General features: G+C 36.4%; 1 protein-coding gene across 5 annotated transcripts in view; it reads right to left on the bottom strand.

Moving 5' to 3' along the window:
• Positions 1 to 19464, bottom strand: part of pnt (ETS transcription factor pointed) — an 835053-nt gene that overhangs the window by 581523 nt on the left and 234066 nt on the right. The gene's annotated exons all lie outside the window — the stretch shown is intronic.

Below are 19464 nucleotides of genomic sequence, written 5' to 3' on the forward strand. Positions count from 1 at the left end.
TTCTAGCTGTTTTACAACTTCTCACGGAACAAGGAAAGAGTTACGCACTTTTCAGAAAGATGGCGCAATAGCACACATATCGGCGAGTTCAATAGAACCACTGAGTGAAATTTTTAACGATTGAAAAGCAAACATTCTGATGGGAGCAGATAAAAAAGTTATTTTTTTTCTTCCACCATGTTAATAATGTCAAAAGAAGTGCTTATACAAATTTTGGCCACTCGACAGCAATTACGAGGCCATCCAGAAAGTGATTTTCCCTGGGGCTCTTTACAGAAAAAAAAAGCACAATTGCATCGAGAGATTTATTGAAACAGACACAGCAGCTGTTGAGCTATTTGTAAATATATTCTCTACTGGAACTGAGACATTTGTCATACAATGGGATCAATAATTTTTGTGTCCTTGTGTCGTAGAAGTCAGCCGCCTGGGATCGGAACCAGCGTTTGACAGCCGTCTGCACCTCTCTGTCGATCCCATGATATGACAGATGTCTCAATTCCAGTGGGGATTATGTTGAAAAATAGCTCAACAATTGCTGTGTCTGTTCCAAAAAATTTTTCCAATGAAATTGTTTTCGTTCTGTTAACGGCCCTTGGCGAACTTATTTTTTTACGGCCCTCATAATTGCGGTCGAATGGTCAAAATTTGTACAAGCGCTTCTTTTGACACTATTAACATGGTGAAAGAAAAAAAACTTTTTTATTTGCCCCCCCCCCCCATCAGAATGTTTGCTTGTGATGATATAAAGAGTGGACTATGGCCTGCTCGGTCTCAGATTTGTCTCAGACTTCTATGTATAGGATATCCTCAAACAAAAAGTGTACAAAACAACTCGTAGGCTATCTTACTATGAATGCTCTCAAAGAATGAAATAACACGGTTAATATGCAATATTAGTGATAAGCTTCAGCGAGTGTTCCAAGACTTAGCTATTACTTCGTAGTAACATGGGTATATTTTGAGTAATTTCTCTCAAATTCAGGTAAGATTTCTTTAAATAAATATTTCACTGGTTGCACAAAAGGTCACTTGCCACGCTATAGTGGCGGGAAAAGGCAGGAATGTTATCCGCGAGACCTGGCGATCTGCTTGTCAGACTTTGGTGTCTAGGGATGGTAGGAGTGCCGGTTCCTTAGGTTTAATTCGCTTTGTATTATCACGATTTCGTATCGTATTAACCACACATAGTTAACATAGATTGTGTTAATGCCACATATCAAAACTGGGTCTAAGATTGAATGTATTCTATGACAGCTTTTCCCCTGCACATGTCACACAGGCCTCGGCTTGAGAGCTGCTGCTAGTCCCACATCGCTTGTGTGGAACCAGTTGCGGCCTTGATAATGGATATTAAAAAACACATAATGAGTGAGGAGCAAGTGACCTTTGTGAGTACAACACCGTGTTCTAAAATCGGTGCAGCGGACTCGAAGCTGGTTCATCCGAATGCGATACATGTTCGAAGCAGCAAAAAGCGGCACCGGAGGTAGCGAATTAGTGTAGGGAGGGTGCCAGCAACAGTGGCACACGTCGCTTTCTGTCGTGGATACAAGATGATCTGAAGTGAACTACCCGCTAGGAGATTTGATAAATTTCTCATTGAAGGCCTGCAGTCTGACTTGAGTATATCCAAAAGTCTCAGACATAGACACAGGAGTCCGGGTTTTTATGTAATCACATATTTTCCTTAATATGTACCTGTCTGAAAACTCAAAATGTTGTCGAATTAGGCTATTAAGACCAATATATTTAATTTTAATACTACATATTTTTACATATTTCACACAGTATTAGCCTACACATTTTTACATAAAACTAATATCCGTATCAAATGTTGTATAATTAATGCCTTCTAAAAATTATCAATATTTCAGCAAAAACTAAAACGTTATTATAAAAATATTTATACACTTTTAAACTAAAAATTGCCAGTACCTAATGGGATACACATTTCAGCATTCAGGGTAGAACAAGCATTGAGGTATACACTGGCATTTTCCTGCTTATCTGCCGTCTTGCACATTGTTATTAAAAAATCTATAATCGCATCAAAAACTATATTGTGACATATATAAATGTGTAATTTGTATGAAATTATTTCTATTATTATTATTATTTTATTATTATTATTATTATTATTATTTATCTTTATTTAAAACAAAACTTTTTTTAATAAATAACAATTTTTAACTCCTTGTGCAATAAATTTATGATATTACATATTTTTAGGATCAATATTACATAACAATTCCGACTCTACTGATGAGACATTCATTGGATCCCATGGGTAGGAAGGAAGGAAATTCTTCCTTATATACTATGTTACAATGTCCTGAATTGGATATAGCCTTGCATGAACACTCGAAAAGTGTCTACTTTTAGGGATAGCTGTCAAAAAAAAAAAAAAATTATAGCGCATTATGTCTTTCTAGTCCACATTCTTGTATGTGTAACAGAACAAATTCAGAATGGATACTGGTTGGAAAATGTCTGACATTCAAAATCAACAAACGGACATGAAATAAATCAATAAGAGACCCTATTACTGTCATGGTTTATTTAAATATAATTTTATTATTTATAAACGAACGAAGAGCAGATATTTAATTTAAAAGGCTGTACATAACATAAATGTAATGTCAGAAGAATTGTACATGGAATGCATTAAAAAATTAAGATACTATGAAAACTAACAAAATATAACTAAATTTATTAATGGAAAAACAATTTCACTCTAATTTGTGTTTAGAAACTCTTCAACAGAGTAAAAAGAATTTTTGATAACCAATCAAAAAATCTTGTTTAAAATTTTTGACAGGTGAATTTTAATATTGCCGGTATATAATTTCATCCTCATAACAGAAAAGTGTGAGTTAGTTTTTTAAATTTATTAATGGAAAAACAATTTCACTCCAATTTGTGTTTAGAAACTCTTCAACAGAGTAAAAAGAATTTTTGATAACCAACCAAAAAATCTTGTTCAAAATTTTTGACAGGTGAATTTGAATATTTCCGGTATATAATTTCATCCTCATAACAGAAAAGTGTGAGTTAGTTTTTTGTAATATACAATATGGAATACTGATTTGTTCTCTATTTCTAATTCATGATCATGAATATTCACAATTAACGAGTAATTATCAGTATTTTGTGGAGTATAAAGCAGATACAAGTTTATAACTGTTAATATCTGTAATTGAATGAAAAGTGGTCGACAATGTTCAAGACAGACTTAATACCCGACAAGGCGAACCTTGCGACTTGGTCTTACAGGTCAGGGCGCCGCAGCCGACCAGGTGTATGTTTATGTTAAGATATGGCGACGTCACAGCGCTGTTGTTGCACATATTTTCAGCACCGCAAGTTCGCTTTTCCGAGTAGTACATAAAATTCTATTGGCTTTCTTTTACAAAACCAAAACATCCCAATTTTGTTATCATTCACCCAGAAAATTAAGGCATATCGGATTATCGACGGAAAGAAAGAAAATTATGCAAATCTTAGATAATTTTGAGAAACGCACGACACTAGTTTCCTTAACAAATATAAAACTCATGATAACTTCGTACCAACCAATATAATAAATGTGTTTTCCTCATGTTAAATTAGACTCATACAGCATGGACAAGTCCATCGCTTTGGAGTAACGGTTAGGATTCCTGACTATGAAACGAGCGGGCCCGGGTTCGAATCCTGGTTGGCTGAGGTTTTATCGGAGTCTTCCCTCAACCCATTAAGAGCAAATGCTGAGTAACTTTCGACGATGGACCCTAGACTCATTTTGTTGCCATTATCACCTTCATCTCATTCAGGCGCTATATAACCACTGCAATTGAAAAAGCGTCGTAAATTAATAAATTAAAAAAAGCATGGGCAACTAGTGTAATACAAAATTTTCGATAAACAAATGTGGTAGATGGAATGTAACAAAGAAGCTTGCTTGTGCACATTCTATAAACACGTGCTTATACAGTAGCTGGCAACATTACATTGGTGCAGTAATATATCGGGAGCGGAGATAGCTCGCTCTAGCACGCCGGATGTTCTGCGAGGTCAATGTGTGCCGTGACTCAGCGAGTCAATTCCACGGCAACAACAATCCAGTTTCTTGCTGCGGGGAGAGCTGAGAAGTGACATGATCCTGTTTGTTTAGGTGCCCATTCATAACCACCCAAAGCTAAATTGGATTTATTCCATTTTTCACTCACACATAAATGACGCCCATCCATCCCGGACGAGGTGAATGGCTAAATAAATCACTGGTACACCGATGGACAAATTTTAATGGCACTCACAACACTGACGGTGAACAAAAAAGGAACATGGAATAATTATTAAATTCGTCATCCCTGGATATCCAGAGTGAATGTTGGTCTCTCATTACATTCGAACAGTGTTGCAAGGCTTGTTAATGAAATTACACTATGTAATGAAGAAATTACTTGAGTTTGCTTCAAACACCTTCCGTTCCAAAAAGAATCATAATGAAACATATAAATTAGAAATATAAAATAACTGGGGATCAAATTACATAATCAGATAAAATTTAAAAACTACTAAATTACCTAGAAAAACATTCATGGCATTATAACGTACCACACTTGCTTCTCAGCATGTCTTTAGTTGGGTGAAAGGGAATACTTCCTCCCTTCGCTTCTAACCCCACTTTCACAACCATCAATGTTACCACTGTTCTTGTGGGCGGTTTTCGAGTTCTTTAAGGTAAACACTCTTTCAGCTGCTGCATCAGAAAAAGGGAGATCAGGGGGGAAATGGCTTTCTGCAAATTTGGAGAAATGGGAATGGAATATTTGTTGGAGATTTCATATAAAAAACTTCTCTCATGTATTCGGTTTAGATGGCTCTACGAAAAATTGGAATATTTGTTGGAGATTTCATATCAAAAACTTTCCCATGTATTTGGTTTAGATGGCTTTAGAAAAAATGGGAATATTTGTTGGAGATTCCATATCAAAAACTTTCCTCATGTATTCGGTTTAGATATTCTAGGAAAAATGGTAATATTTGCTGAGGATTTCGTATTTAAAACTTTCCTCATGTATTCGGTTTAGATGGCATTAGGAAAAATGGGGATATTTGTTGCAGATTTCATATCAAAAACTTTCCTCATGTATTCTATTTAGATGGCTCTAGGCGATGCAGTGAAGGATGAAGGAACATGAGGTAAAGTTGCGAGCAAGGAAGCTGGGGATTTTCTGGCGAGGAAGCCAGAACACATGCCTCTGTTCTCGTATATAGGGTAAAGTTGCCTTATTCCGTGATACCCCTAATCCCGTGATATATTTCTTAAACTGAATGTCAGTCAAAGCTTTGACGTTCGACCATAACGCCAGACATCTTTCTCGAAAGAGTTCATCCTTCGCCTGCTTTTGAGACATCAGTGAATTTCTTAGCAAGATACCCAATCCCAGGACATTTAGTTAAAAAAACGTGTCACGGAATTAGGGGTATCACGGAATTAGGAAACTTTACCCTACTGTAAGAACAGAGCTAGAAATAATACGAACATACATAATGAAGGATAAATTAAGTCACTAATTTAAATTTAGCAATTCTAAAAGTATTAAATTACCCGAAAATAACTGAAATTTATTAATAACCGTTAAAATACCATCCGATCACAATATTATCCGAAAATATGGTAATTACCCGCCGATTGGCAACACTGCGTTCTAAGAACTTCTGTTTGGCTACGCCAGGGATGTCAAAACGCCTGTATTAGCCTACGTGTCCATATTACAGGGACATCATTTTATTTTTACTTCAATTTTTATTGTACCTGAGTTTTTTAATGTACTTCACTCCCACCCTTCTACTAGTAAACTTCCAACAGTTCACGACACAGAGCCGAGGGCGCGTAAGGAGTACTGAGTTAGTGAGTATAGTACGTTCCAGAAATATGTTCGCGTTTTCCAGTGACGAAAGAGCTTTCAATATTGAATCATATTTTCGCACAGGTACTGTCGTCCGTTTGCCTACGTCGCATCCCGGTTTCCCCCTTTGTAAAGTCTAATAGCTGGGCTATCTTAGGTCTTTTCTGAAAACATTAATTTCTGTTAGGAATTGGACGTCTACGTAATATTATACAAGTGTTTAAAATAACTTAAATAAGAGGGCCTCGTTAAGTAATTAACTGTCACGTGATCCCCCCCCCCGCCCTTTCTACGACCCTGCGACAAAACCACTTGAACGGACAGAAGTGAAGATTGAATTTGCAGTACGTAAGGTACTCTTTTATAGAGTAGGTACAGAATTATTTGAACATGAGTTACTCGTACGAAAGACGAAACTGGTAATTGGAATTAGGTACAATAGTGTAAAGTGTGATAATATGCACAAAAGAACTGAAGCCTATATCGAAATGAACGGCCACCATTTTCAAAAATGTGTTTAAATATCCATATTATGATTATTTTTCAATTTAACTTCATTCTCTATATTGTACGCTAATGTGCTGTAACAGTACAATATACATTGCATAATTAATACGTCCGAATGGATAGCTCAATTCGTGAGTAAAAACACCAAGTGTTAATACAGTACTGTATTTTGATTAAACAAAAACCTAATGAAAATTATCAAACTCAAAATTGCGATATTTCCTAGTTTACATAAATGGATGAACTACTTTTCTTCCCTCCTACACCTAGTAAAGTGATTTATATTTTACGCCAGTATCATCGAACTCCAGTCGTGAAAGGGGTAGCAAACGGTGTTTCCTGTTTCAATCGTTAATAGAAAGGTATAGCCAGGTTAATATTAAAAATGTTAGTAAAAATAAAATGATGTCCTTGTACAAGCAATACAAATCCAACAAGGTTCACTTTTCAGCAAGGTAAAGTGCAATCATCGCTCTTAAGGAAATGTTGTGCGGGTTCTTGAGAGCAACCAGTGCAGGCGTTTTGGGCTACGTCCTACGTGTGATTTAAACCAGTCAACTCATACAAGTTTTATGCCAGCCTCTGGATGGGGCAATCTAATACACAAATTGCGATTACCTTAAAGAAGATCGAGAGGTAGGAAGACAAGAAATATCGATCTAATGGAGTCCTATGCGTCGTTCAGTGTCCTCACGCTCCCCGGTGTTTGAACACGCTGTAGAGGCGCGCGCTGCACCGTGGGAACAAGCCTGCTGCAACAGGTCTGCTAATCGCATACACGTTTCTCCTCCCGCGCAGAACCGCAACTTGTTTTTCTTTTCTTTTTTTTATTTTTTGCGATTAATTAAAAATAGGAAGGTGCCCCCGGGGGCCTGCCCCACCCAGGACCTGTTCTCACCGGTCACACGGCCGCTGTGCTCTAAAACGACGCAAGTTCACTTAGCAAGCGCGTCTGACATCCGCTAATTTCTACGGACATGCAAACTGCATTCACTGTTGAGCAATTTTTCGGTGCAAGGTACGTGCTTCTCGACAACAACCAAACATCGGGGGTTCAAACCCTGCTACGAAGATACATTTTTAAGGAGTTATAAAATCTGTTGTAAATTTATTCAAAAGAGAAATGAAATTAGAGGTCCCGTAAATTTCTTAGTATGCTGCATAGTTATTGCTGTTAACGATTATTATTATATTGCACGCACAGAATTAGGGGCGGTGCCAGCAGAGAGGTAGGGCCCAGCTAAAGTTATCTTTCGCCCAACCTTGTCTCCTAACTCCATCACTTCTTTCCCTCCTCCTATTTGTCCAGTCCTAGGTTACTTTCAATTCTCTCGATCAATTGTTACACCACCACATGGGTGATCAACCCAGGTACTGAAACACGAAACTACTGAGTGTTCATTTCAAAGTGTGTCATGACGTCACTGTTGTTAGTCAGCGATTTGAAGCGAGTTTCAGCTTTTATGTCAGAGAAGTTGCTTATTAATCAAGGCGTTCAATCTGAACTTTTTTTTAATTGGTGGCACTTTATATGCCTGTTTCAATACGTTCCAGGTCTCTTATGGACCCTTGCCTTTCGCAGTCGTATGGAAAAATATGATTATGTTACATTGCAATCTGAACTTGAGAACGTGTACGGTATAACTTGAACGTCGTAGCAACAGATGGCGGTCTGTACTGTGTGCTACCATAACCTCTTTCGAACTGTGTTTTGCGCGGCCAAGTCGTACGCAGGTTATTTGTTATCATCGGTTGCGTACGGCAACATTCCACAATACAAATCAAATGCTCCGTGTCCATGTTGTCCGTCGAAGTTAATGTCAACAAATACGTAAGTAATCGTCTTAACCCTCTCCCCATATCCCGACAGTAAGAAAAAACCCACCTCAGTACATGTTTCCAAACAGTTCACATTCCTGCCACTACCGGCGTTACCGTACATATCGGTAAGTACTCTTCAGAATGAACGCCGTACTTGCTAGGCAACTTCTCCGACACATAGGTTATACACCTCTGCGGAAGTGTGGGAAGATTGAATTCTCTAGGCTCATCGACTAGCCATATGACGGCATACAGCGAGCCATGACACACTTTGAACTGAACATCCAGTAGTTTAAGAGAGTTTCCAATGCGGTTTACTTACTACTTTACTTAGTTATGCATAGTTAGCGACGGTATTTTTTGGTAATAGCATAGGCACGAAATTTTCCACAATTGCTTTCTTTGGTACATTTACCATTCTAAATAGGTATCTTAAATACCACACTTAAGCAAAATAAATTCGCGAAATAAAGCGAAATTTGGATCATTGCGCAAAATATATGTCAATAGCCACGAAATATACCCCCTTTATCGGAAAATTAGGAAAATTTCACCAAAATTTTATTCAATATTGTTAAATAACATGTTTGTGTCTTTTGTTTCAGTTTATTTGTCAGTCGATTGGTAACGCAAATATTTCTGTATTTCCTCATTGGATAATGTGTACACTCACTATGAAAAAAAGATCGATTTCTGTAGTCGACAACAGCAAAGAATGAAGAATGTTTATGTAACATACAAAAATCTTTAACATCATCGGAGACTCTGCCCTGTTGCTGTTCAGTCGTGCTTGTGGCATTTCACCCCCTCATGGGTAGCTATTAAGTTATAGCCATTTTCAGGTTTTCCCTTTCAACGTTCTTTTCTGTTCCTTCATATGAAATGACGAAAATCGGAGTGACATAAGTGGCCAACAGACATGGAGTTCACATAGACACTTCCTCTCAGCCCCTAATTCCCTTGGATAGGAGCGCAATCGCCAACCTTTTAACTGGTTTTCCTTCCATTTCGAATTCTTTTAATGCCGTTGATTTACATTGTCTTTGTGAATTGGGAACAAATCAGCGATTGCACAGCACTTTACAGTCACCACAACAGATCTAAGGGACAACTGTATCGGGAAGCTATACGATTGATGACAATGCTTCAAAATGTCTGAGCATTAGATTAAATAAATAAAAAAAAAATAAAAAATAAATAAATAATTAAATAAATAAATAAATAAATAAATAAATAAATAAATAAATAAATAAATAAATATTGTCATTTTCACGCAAAAGACAAGCAAATATTGCGTCTAAGTCTATGTGTTACTTATATACACGAATATCAAATAAAACACACTACAGTGTTACATAAAGAATTGTATTTTAATCCTTTAATTTGATAGATCTATAGACGTTTCACGCAATCATTGGAACCGTCTTAAATCTCCTGTCTAATTTCCCTTAAAATTACTCCACAACTTCTCTTACTGCAGTGCAGGAACTGACTAATAATAGCAGTAAAGTAGTAACAGTAACAGTAATAGTAACAGCATTAGTATTTTTTTTATTTTAGTTGGTTATTTAACTAAGCTGTATTAACACTAGGTTATTTAGCGTCGATGAGATTGGTGATCGCGAGATGATATTTGGCGAGATGAGGCTGAGAATTCGCCATAGATTACCTTGCATTCACATTACGGTTGGTGAAAACCTCGGAAAAACCCAAGCAGGCAATCAGCCCAAGCGGGGATCGAACCCGCGCCCGAACGCAACTTCAGTCCGGCAGGCAAGCGCCTTAACCGACTGAGCCACGCCGGTGGCTAGCAGCAGCAGCAGCAGCAGCAGCAGCAGCAGCAGCAGCAGCAGTAGCAGTAGCAGTAGCAGTAGCAGTAGCAGTAGTAGTAGTAGTAGTAGTAGTGATAGTTTTAGCAGTGACAGTAGTATATTAGTTGTAGCAGTATTTATTTAGCGAAGTTCTGAACTGAAAATATTATCTTCATCTTACGATGTTTTGGTGACGTATACCCGTCCGTTGATGTGATATAGTAATGAATTTAAATTCATGAAAATATTATTCAATGTCGAAGGACGAAAAACGGGCAACAATTTTACCCGGATCCCTTTAACAGGAACTGGGTTACTACTGGATCACACTAGGCTAATTAAGAGTAATAATTTCTGTAAAATATTTTAAATTCGTACTTTAATGCCACAATAATAGTCTACATAATTTAATGCACTTGAGTTTTAAAAGTCTACACAAAATTTCAGCTTTCTAACTATTTCCTTTTGAGATATTTTCAAATTTGCATAAAATCAAACATTTTTTCACATACTATGTAACATAAAAGACTACGCATTTGAAAGTTATAAGAACAGGAGGAAAATAGATTGGAGAATGCTGAGTTTCCAGTGAAAGATAGAAAACAATGAATGAATATCAAACTTTGAAATACTATAACATTGGAAAAATTAAATCAAATCGTAATAGCATGTTTTTGTGCAGTTGTAGTTTAAATATTAACAAATCTATAATGACTTTTTCCATTCGTTTAAGTACAAGTTCCTTTAAAAATTAGAAGAGGTAGCAAATATCCCTGTCATACAGTGCTTATAACATCTTTCACAATTTCGTAACTAGACAGTTACTTTTTCTTCGAGAGCTGCAAGTGGCTCCATCATGTATCAATCGCTAGAACTTGAAGCTACACTAGCGCTAATTTCCGCGGTGAAACTTAGAATTTTTTCGTATTTGATCGCTACACCACCTGGTGGGTAAGTTGAGAAACATCTGTAGAACGTTATTAACCATTTGAAAAACATATCACTCCTTCACTTTTATTCTCAGAGTATCAAGTTTCCTTTAGATTTACGAGTCCTCTAAAGGCCTATCAATAAAGTGTTTAATACACGTAATAATTTTCACCCATAAATAACAAAGCAGCGGTAAAAACGTCAGTTGTAACTGCTGAGTTTCATATTGTGTATATTAACGATTTTCTAGAGTGCATTCTCCAGCTCTGGCTGAATTATCACGACGCACGGACACGCAAACCCCGGCCTAACGAGTTTCTTTTACATTTCGTGCCCAACAACAGTTTCACGAAAATGTCGAATGCCTTCCTATATTAGACACGTCAGTTTGAGCAATACCAGAAGCAATTAAGAAGTAATATTCTTGGGCAAATGAATCCGAAAGTCCATACAAAGCTATCTATACGAGTAAAATTATAACAAAAGCGTACCGACTAAAATATCTTATCCACATTATTAGAAATAATACTATTAACAGAGTTAGTGAAAATAATAAATTATATGCAAGCTTCTTTAACATGCTGTCGAACTCTTTGCAAGATTAATCTAAAAAAAAAGAAACCATACACACAGACAAAAACACAAACAGTAGCCTACGCATTCAGAAGCAACTGGCGTTTTCATGCTTTCTTAATCTGTAGAAACACAGAGAATTTAACTTAGGCCTAGATACTTTTATAGAGTTAATTGATTTCCATAAGGCATTTGATAAGCTACACACACACACTTAAATAAATTATGGGAAATAATGTACAAGAGAGGAATTCCTTTCATTTTATATGAAACAAAGTATGGAGTCTAGTAAGCAACGATTACAGGTTAAAAACAACATTTTTTAACTTAAAACGTCGTAAGAAACTAGAAATTTTAAAATTTGATTTTGACTTTGTAAATTTCGTTTTATTCGCATACATATTTGAGATAAAATCTCACAAAAATATAATTTACAATCTCAATAGAAAAAAAAATAATAGTTTCGGAGACAAGCGTTCTAACATCAAAAGAAAAACAAAGAATTGAAGCATCAGAAATGAGATTTCTCAGATCAATAGAGGGATACAATTTTAATGATCAAAGATATATACAGCATAATCATGTCATGCTATACGGGAGGAACTGCAACTAAAACACTACAAATAGAAGCTTATAAGAATAAATGGAAAGAACACGCAACGAATAGAACCACACAAGATAACAAAATATAGCTAAACTGCTTCATTACAAACCACACGGAAGGAAAAACACTGGACGTCGAAGAAAATGCTGGTCAAACAGATAGTAAACTACTCTGAAACCTAAAGAATGCTTCAGACTTAACCCGTGCAGTATTTTTTTTAATTGGTTATTTAATGACGCTGTATCAACTACGATTAGATTGGTGATAGCGACATGGTATATGGCGAGATGAGGCCGAGAATTCGCATTCACCTTACGGTTGGGGCAAACCTCGGAAAAAACCCAACCAGGTAATCAGCCCAAGCGGGAATCGAACCCGCGCCCGAGCGCAACTTCAGACCGGCAGCAAGCGCCTTAACCGACTGAGCCACGCCGGTGGCTTCCGTACAGTACATGATGATGATGATGATGATGATGATGATGATGATGATGATTACACAAAAATGTTCATATGACACACACTATCTCATTATACATTTTGCGAGTTTCTGAAGAACTTAGTTGTTTCATCAAGTGCGTAGTTCTCAGATGAACTGACTTGATAGGTAGTACGGAATATGAACAAAATCTATCCTATAGGCATAGTTAAGGAGAAACTCTGTATAAATAAGATAACTGCAAGCATAGAATCACTTTTTTCAATACGAAAAATGTTGTACCCCATATCTTGTAAACTTTATTTCCATGGAGATTTCGAAACATTTTTTGCAGCATGATAGTTCTATGTTCTTAAATCACGCAAGAATAGAAGTTTATCAACATTGTAAAATATCGCTCCATTTTACAATAGCGACAAGGAAAGTCGCTAATGTATCTAACTTAAATTAAATAACCAGATTGGGCGGATGATACCCACAAACCAGTTCAAAGTTAGGCTGGCTAGCTGACTTTTCGAGGGTCAGATCCAAAACTGATCCATGCACTTTGACTTACATTTGCCCATTGTGGGTCCAATATGCGACGATTCTTTCAATCCAACAGGTAACCAGAGTGTATTCGTGAATCCGATGCTGCTGGGTGGACCATCCTATATCAGCCGTGACAGCAGATCTCATTCCTAACAGTAGGGCCTACTTGATGTGTCCCAGGGCCAGGAGCCCCAAGCCGTTCGGAAGCATTGGAAGCCCATACTACCCACAAGACTTCACCCAGAATATTTTTAACTATCGCAGATGATGGATGAAATGAGGGGAAGGTGAAGAGTTGGTGGAGGAATGATAGAGGAGAAATGAGTACCTCGAGAAAAACCCTTGGCAACGTCTGTTTTGTTAACTACAAATTTCATCACTACCTGTTTGGAGATCGAACCCGGACTGGACTGGAAGACCAGAGCTCTAACAATGAATCACGAACGTGGAAGTTTAGTTTAGTAATCAGCAATGACTTACACATAATGACGGGTGGATGGCATCTTGAAGAAAGCTTCATTGGACACTGTAACTCACAACACCACTAAGCGGATGGTAGGGTCTTAGGTCCCGTTCACACGGTGCGGGAATTTCTAAAAACGGAAATTTATTCTAATCGACTTCTTTCGGACACGGTTCGATTTTTTCCTGTGTATAATGAAATTTAAGTTATATAAGGGAAAAATTTAACCGGGTGTACACTGATCTCCGCACAAAATCGATTCGAATAAATGCCCGTTTCTAGAAATTCCCGCATCGAATGAACGGGCTTTTACTAGAAGTGTCCGTAATTTAGCAAAAATTTGTCGCTCTTTCTTGTATTATAAAACTAATATTTAGTCCTCAAGACGTATAAAAATGAGAAATATATCCTCTGAAGAGGTGGAAAAGTTCAAATATCTTGGAGCAACAGTAACAAATATAAATGGCACCTCGGGAGGAAATTAAAAGCAGAATAAATAGGCCTACGGGAAATGCGTGTTATTATTCAGTTGAGAAGCTTTTGTCATCCAATCTGCTCTCAAAAAAAAAAAAAGCTGAAAGTTACAATTTATAAAACAGTTATAGCCTATTACTGCTTGTTCTGTACGACTGTGAAACCTGGACTCTCACTTTGAGTGAGGAACAGAGGTTAAAGGTGTTTGAGAATAAGGTACTTAGGAAAATATTTGGGGCTAAGAGGGATGAAGTTACAGGAGAATCGACAAAGTTAAACAAAGCAGAATTGCACGCATTGTATTCTGCACCTGACACAATTAGGAACATTAAATCCAGACGTTTGAGATGGGCACGTATATGCGATTCCAGAACTGCATATACAGTGTTAGTTGGGATGCCGGAGGGAAAAAGACCTTTGGGGAGGCCGAGACGTAGATGGGAGGATAATTTTAAAATGGATTTGAGGGAGATGAGATATCATTATAGACACTGGATTACTCTTGGTTAGGATAGGAACCGATGGCGGGCTTATGTGAGGGCGGCAATGAACCTCCGGGTTCCCTAAAAGCCATAAAGTAAGTTAGATGTAGGAGATGACTTCGACATCAACAGTTCTTAGTGAGTCGAGGGACCCCTAAATGATGGTTGTTCATCTTTTCAGACTTCATCGAAAGTGGCATGTTCTTGAAGTACACACATTAACTCTTTGTTGCCGGACATAAGAAAAAAATAAAATAAATCCGTTTTCTTTAGTGAATGTTGTTAGAATATGAATTCAAAACATACAGTAATTTTTTCAGAAATTTTTTATTTTTTATTTTTTTATTTTAAAAAAGGTCGTATTTCTATGTACAGTACTGTCAGTATCCTTGATGGATTTTATTTATCAGGTTGCACGTAATTTCAGGCGGTTTATTATTCTTCCAGGTCTTCCAGTATGCAAAATAAATCACGGTACTTCTAAGTACCGTCAGGCAATTAAGGGTTAAAAACCATATAAAGTACAGTAGAGGAGGCGAGACCTGTCCTATTACCCTATCATGTACTGTGGCTATATCACCAACGGGTTTGGAGGGAGAAGATAGGTTTTAGTCTGAGGTGAACTTCCGTGTCCATAGATTCGTATAATATTAACCGTCATAGCACGTATGGGCGAATCCAGTAATGCATATAGAGTGTTAGTTGGGAGGCCGGAGGGAAAAAGACCTTTAGGGAGGCCGAGACGTAGATGGGAAGATAATATTAAAATGGATTTGAGAGAGGTGGGATATGATGATAGAGAATGGATTAATTTTGCTCAGGATAGGGACCAATGGCGGGCTTATGTGAGGGCGGCAATGAACCTCCGGGTTCCTTAAAAGCCAGTAAGTAAGTATTAACCGTCATAAAACGAACTCCTCTGTCGCACAGCTCACATGCCAGGTCTCGCCTCCTTATCTGTACTCATACTAAAGACTAATAATTATTTTAATGCAAATCTTGATCGATTTTCACACGCTTCTTTCAGTCGACTGTTGCCAGAACACGCGTCCTATCCCTTCCTTTATCACACGCTCTGCAGTAATAATTTCCAATTCATTATCTGTTGCTTTATGACAGCGTCGAGCGTGGCAGGGAGTCTAGCAGTTCTGATTTATGGAGTTGGGCTACAAAATACTGACGTCCTTATCCCTAACGCACATCGGACAGCACAGTTCGAGGCAACAGTCTTTCCTTTTAGCCAACATTTGTATTAGAACCCTTCTAAAAAGGCTTGTTTGGAATAATTTACAACCGACCGACTCACTTCGTATCAGTCGTCGTCAACTTACAAACTCCTCAAGTTATCGCTGTAACATTAATTTTCACTGACTGGCTCCAGCTGCAATTCACACAAGTCACCAAATGAGTACTCAGGCTTCAGTCATTGTGTTGAAACACGGACGACAGCTACGGATTTTTAAGGGCGATAATTCATGGCAAGAATTAATATTTCCAAGAGAAGAATGTATCGAGCTTAAGTCATGCAAAACTCTCTGAATGGAAGGACTCAAGGGAAGTTGTATCGTTCTTTTCTTTATCTTCGTCAAAATAAATCCTTAATCTCGACTTGTATTTAACTTTTATCTCTGATGTGCCTCTGCCTAAGAAAACACACTACTCCATACTGTTGAACTTGGTTATATAGCGCGGCACATCAGCTGCAGTGAAATCCATTAAGAAGTAGGATTTTTATCTGTATTAAACAAATATGATTTCCATGTTGAATCTTTCGTACACTACTTTTAACACTTGAATATAAATAATTGATCAAATGGCGATCTTACTCGTGTTAATTATGTAAACATGTGCGGCTTACAGCTGTTTCGGTGTTTCTTCACACCATCCTCAGAGTCTACTAGATCTCGGCGCCATCTCGAACTTCGCTGCCTGTTGTGTGGGTGCGTTCGATTGTTGAAAAGTGTTGATTTGTGTGTTCTGAAATTGATCTGTGTGTTGAGAATTTGATCAGGGTGTTTTGGTGTGTCTGTATATTTCATATTCTTCTAGTATGTTGAGTTTTTGGTTTTTGGGTTGTATGTGTAGGAATTCCATGTCTATATTTATGTTATTGTATGTGTGGTGTGCTTACACAATTAACACGAGTAAGATCTCTATTTAATCAATTAAATATGATTTATTATTTTTGTAACAACATATTTTTAATAAGCAACTCATGTAAGAGATATTTAACAACACATTGACAGGAATTCACAAGTAGCAGTTAATATCATTTGTAGAACTCGGATTTATATGCATTTATAAAACTTGAAATATGCAAATATGCTCTATGAAATCTTATAATATGCTATATAAATTTCGAAAAGTAACAGTTCGTAAATGGTTTTATGTATTTTTAAATGGAATAAAAAAGACGGCACTTATTTAAATCTCAATTCATGCACAATTTGTTGAAAGCTGTGAAAAACAATGCAGAACTTATTGCAATAAAACACAATTTAACAACTAACTTGAGTTTTACTACTTAAATTTCTTAAGTAGCCTAATATAAAATTTCTGTCGATTACCCACATTAAAGCTGAGAATTTCAGGAAATATTCATGTTTTCCATGGTAACGCTCCTACGCCTCTCAGAAAACAGATTTTTGTACATTAAAAATAACCTCTCCGCATCACAAGATGCTTGGGATAAACTCCGTGTTTCTTCTTGTGTCAACTCCTCTTCTAATTCTACTGCTTGGTCACGTAACAATTTTGCTATCCTACAAACAGAATTTTTGTAAGCACTGATTGAAGCTTTTTAGAAACGTTTTTATAATTCCGTGTATTTGAGGTGTTAAAGCAACAATACCATTTTGAACTAAGGACAAATACTCATGGCAGTGGGGAATAGTTTACTGTGTTTCCATTTTTGTTATTGTTTCAGATAGCTATACTAACTCACATGGTACTAAATCAAATGAGCTAAGCGTAATGCCGCGTTTCCACAGGACGAGAATCATATCATATTCATTTACATAGGTTTGGAGAATTGCTGAATATTCCATTTTTTGTATACAAAAAAAATATAAATAAAAATATACCCAGAATATGCAGTTATTACACTGAAATAGCAAAATATGCGTGCAATGTAAATAAATCTTGAAATATACAAGCATATGCACTAAGAAATATGTGTCAATTGCTACTGTCATGATAATCAAAGAAAACGTTGTTCTCATATAGCCTATGTTAAATTACTTTGCATACGATATATATTTTCTATATAATTCATTAGTGACTAATACCGTTTTCAGTTACTATGACAAAAGCATTTCATGGGCCAAGAACGGCAATATAATGAAAAGAAAAATAGTGTGAAGTATGGGGTAGGTCAAATTATTTCTTCCGTCGTGCCAATAATCCTTTACAAACAACAGCAAGCTAAGCTGTATACCGTGCTGCGTTTTAACTTAAGACATTTTTATTTGTAAACAAGTGTTACATATGTACAACGGAAAAAAAGGAGCAAAGAGAACAACATTTTTAAGTGTGGAAGTTAAAATTAATGTTTTAAAATAAATGGAGAATGGTAAAAAGAGATCTAGTGGCGCAGTGAATTTGGTATTATTAAGGAAGAATTGGGAATGATTTACAGATGCAGTATTTTGCAAAATACAAGTAGGGAAAATATATACATTTCTTCAATCCATGTTCTCAATATGCCAGTATTGTAATTTTAATTATTTATTATACACATTATGGTATTTCACTATTTTCTACAGTCCAGTACAGTATTTCTATTTTTAAAAATAATAAAAAACATAAACGAACTAAAGTATTAAAAAAAACTATGATACTATAAGCCTATACATATAAAATTATAAATTAAATTATACCCGTAGCAGACTAGTGAATAAAACACTGTGAACACATTTCTTATTTTATTACCTGAATAATATTGATTTGTTTTTATAGCGACAATCCTTTATTGCAACGTCATCTCTATAGTTTCTTCAGTGACGATATAACCAAGTTCAACAGTATAACCTTAACGTACATTAGAAATAAAATTGTAAAGAAGTGGTTATACTGAAATATCAGACTTCATTCAGAGAAATACATTACATTCATCACAAATAAACGTTTTAATAAGATGCAAGCAGCTGATACATTGTTGTGTACTTAATTCTGCTAGTAGGTGTTAAATGGCAGAACGCGCCTGTGTTACTACAACTTATTTATATATTATATTATATATAATATTTACATTATTGATGGAGATGAATGTGATTGTGGTGTGGCGTATATATTGAGGTGATATTATTGATAGTGTTGAATGATTTGGAGGTAATGTTATTGGTGGTGTTGAATGATATGGAGGTGATATTATTGATAGTGTTGAATGATTTGGAGGTAATGTTATTGGTAGTGTTGAATGATATGGAGGTGATATTATTGATAGTGTTGAATGATTTGGAGGTAATGTTATTGGTGGTGTTGAACGATATGGAGGTGATATTATTGATAGTGCTGAATGATTTGGAGGTAATGTTATTGGTGGTGTTGAACGATATGGAGGTGATATTATTGATAGTGTTGAATGATTTGGAGGTAACGTTATTGGTGATGTTGAATGATATGGAGGTAATGTTATTGGTGGTGTTGAATGATATGGAGGTGATATTATTGATAGTGTTGAATGATTTGGAGGTAATGTTATTGGTGGTGTTGAACGATATGGAGGTGATATTATTGATAGTGTTGAATGATTTGGAGGTAATGTTATTGGTGGTGTTGAACGATATGGAGGTGATATTATTGATAGTGTTGAATGATTTGGAGGTAATGTTATTGGTGATGTTGAATGATATGGAGGTAATGTTATTGGTGGTGTTGAATGATATGGAGGTGATATTATTGATAGTGTTGAATGATTTGGAGGTAATGTTATTG

This window comes from Periplaneta americana, chromosome 5, assembly GCF_040183065.1.
Source record: "Periplaneta americana isolate PAMFEO1 chromosome 5, P.americana_PAMFEO1_priV1, whole genome shotgun sequence".
NCBI lineage: Eukaryota > Metazoa > Arthropoda > Insecta > Blattodea > Blattidae > Periplaneta > Periplaneta americana.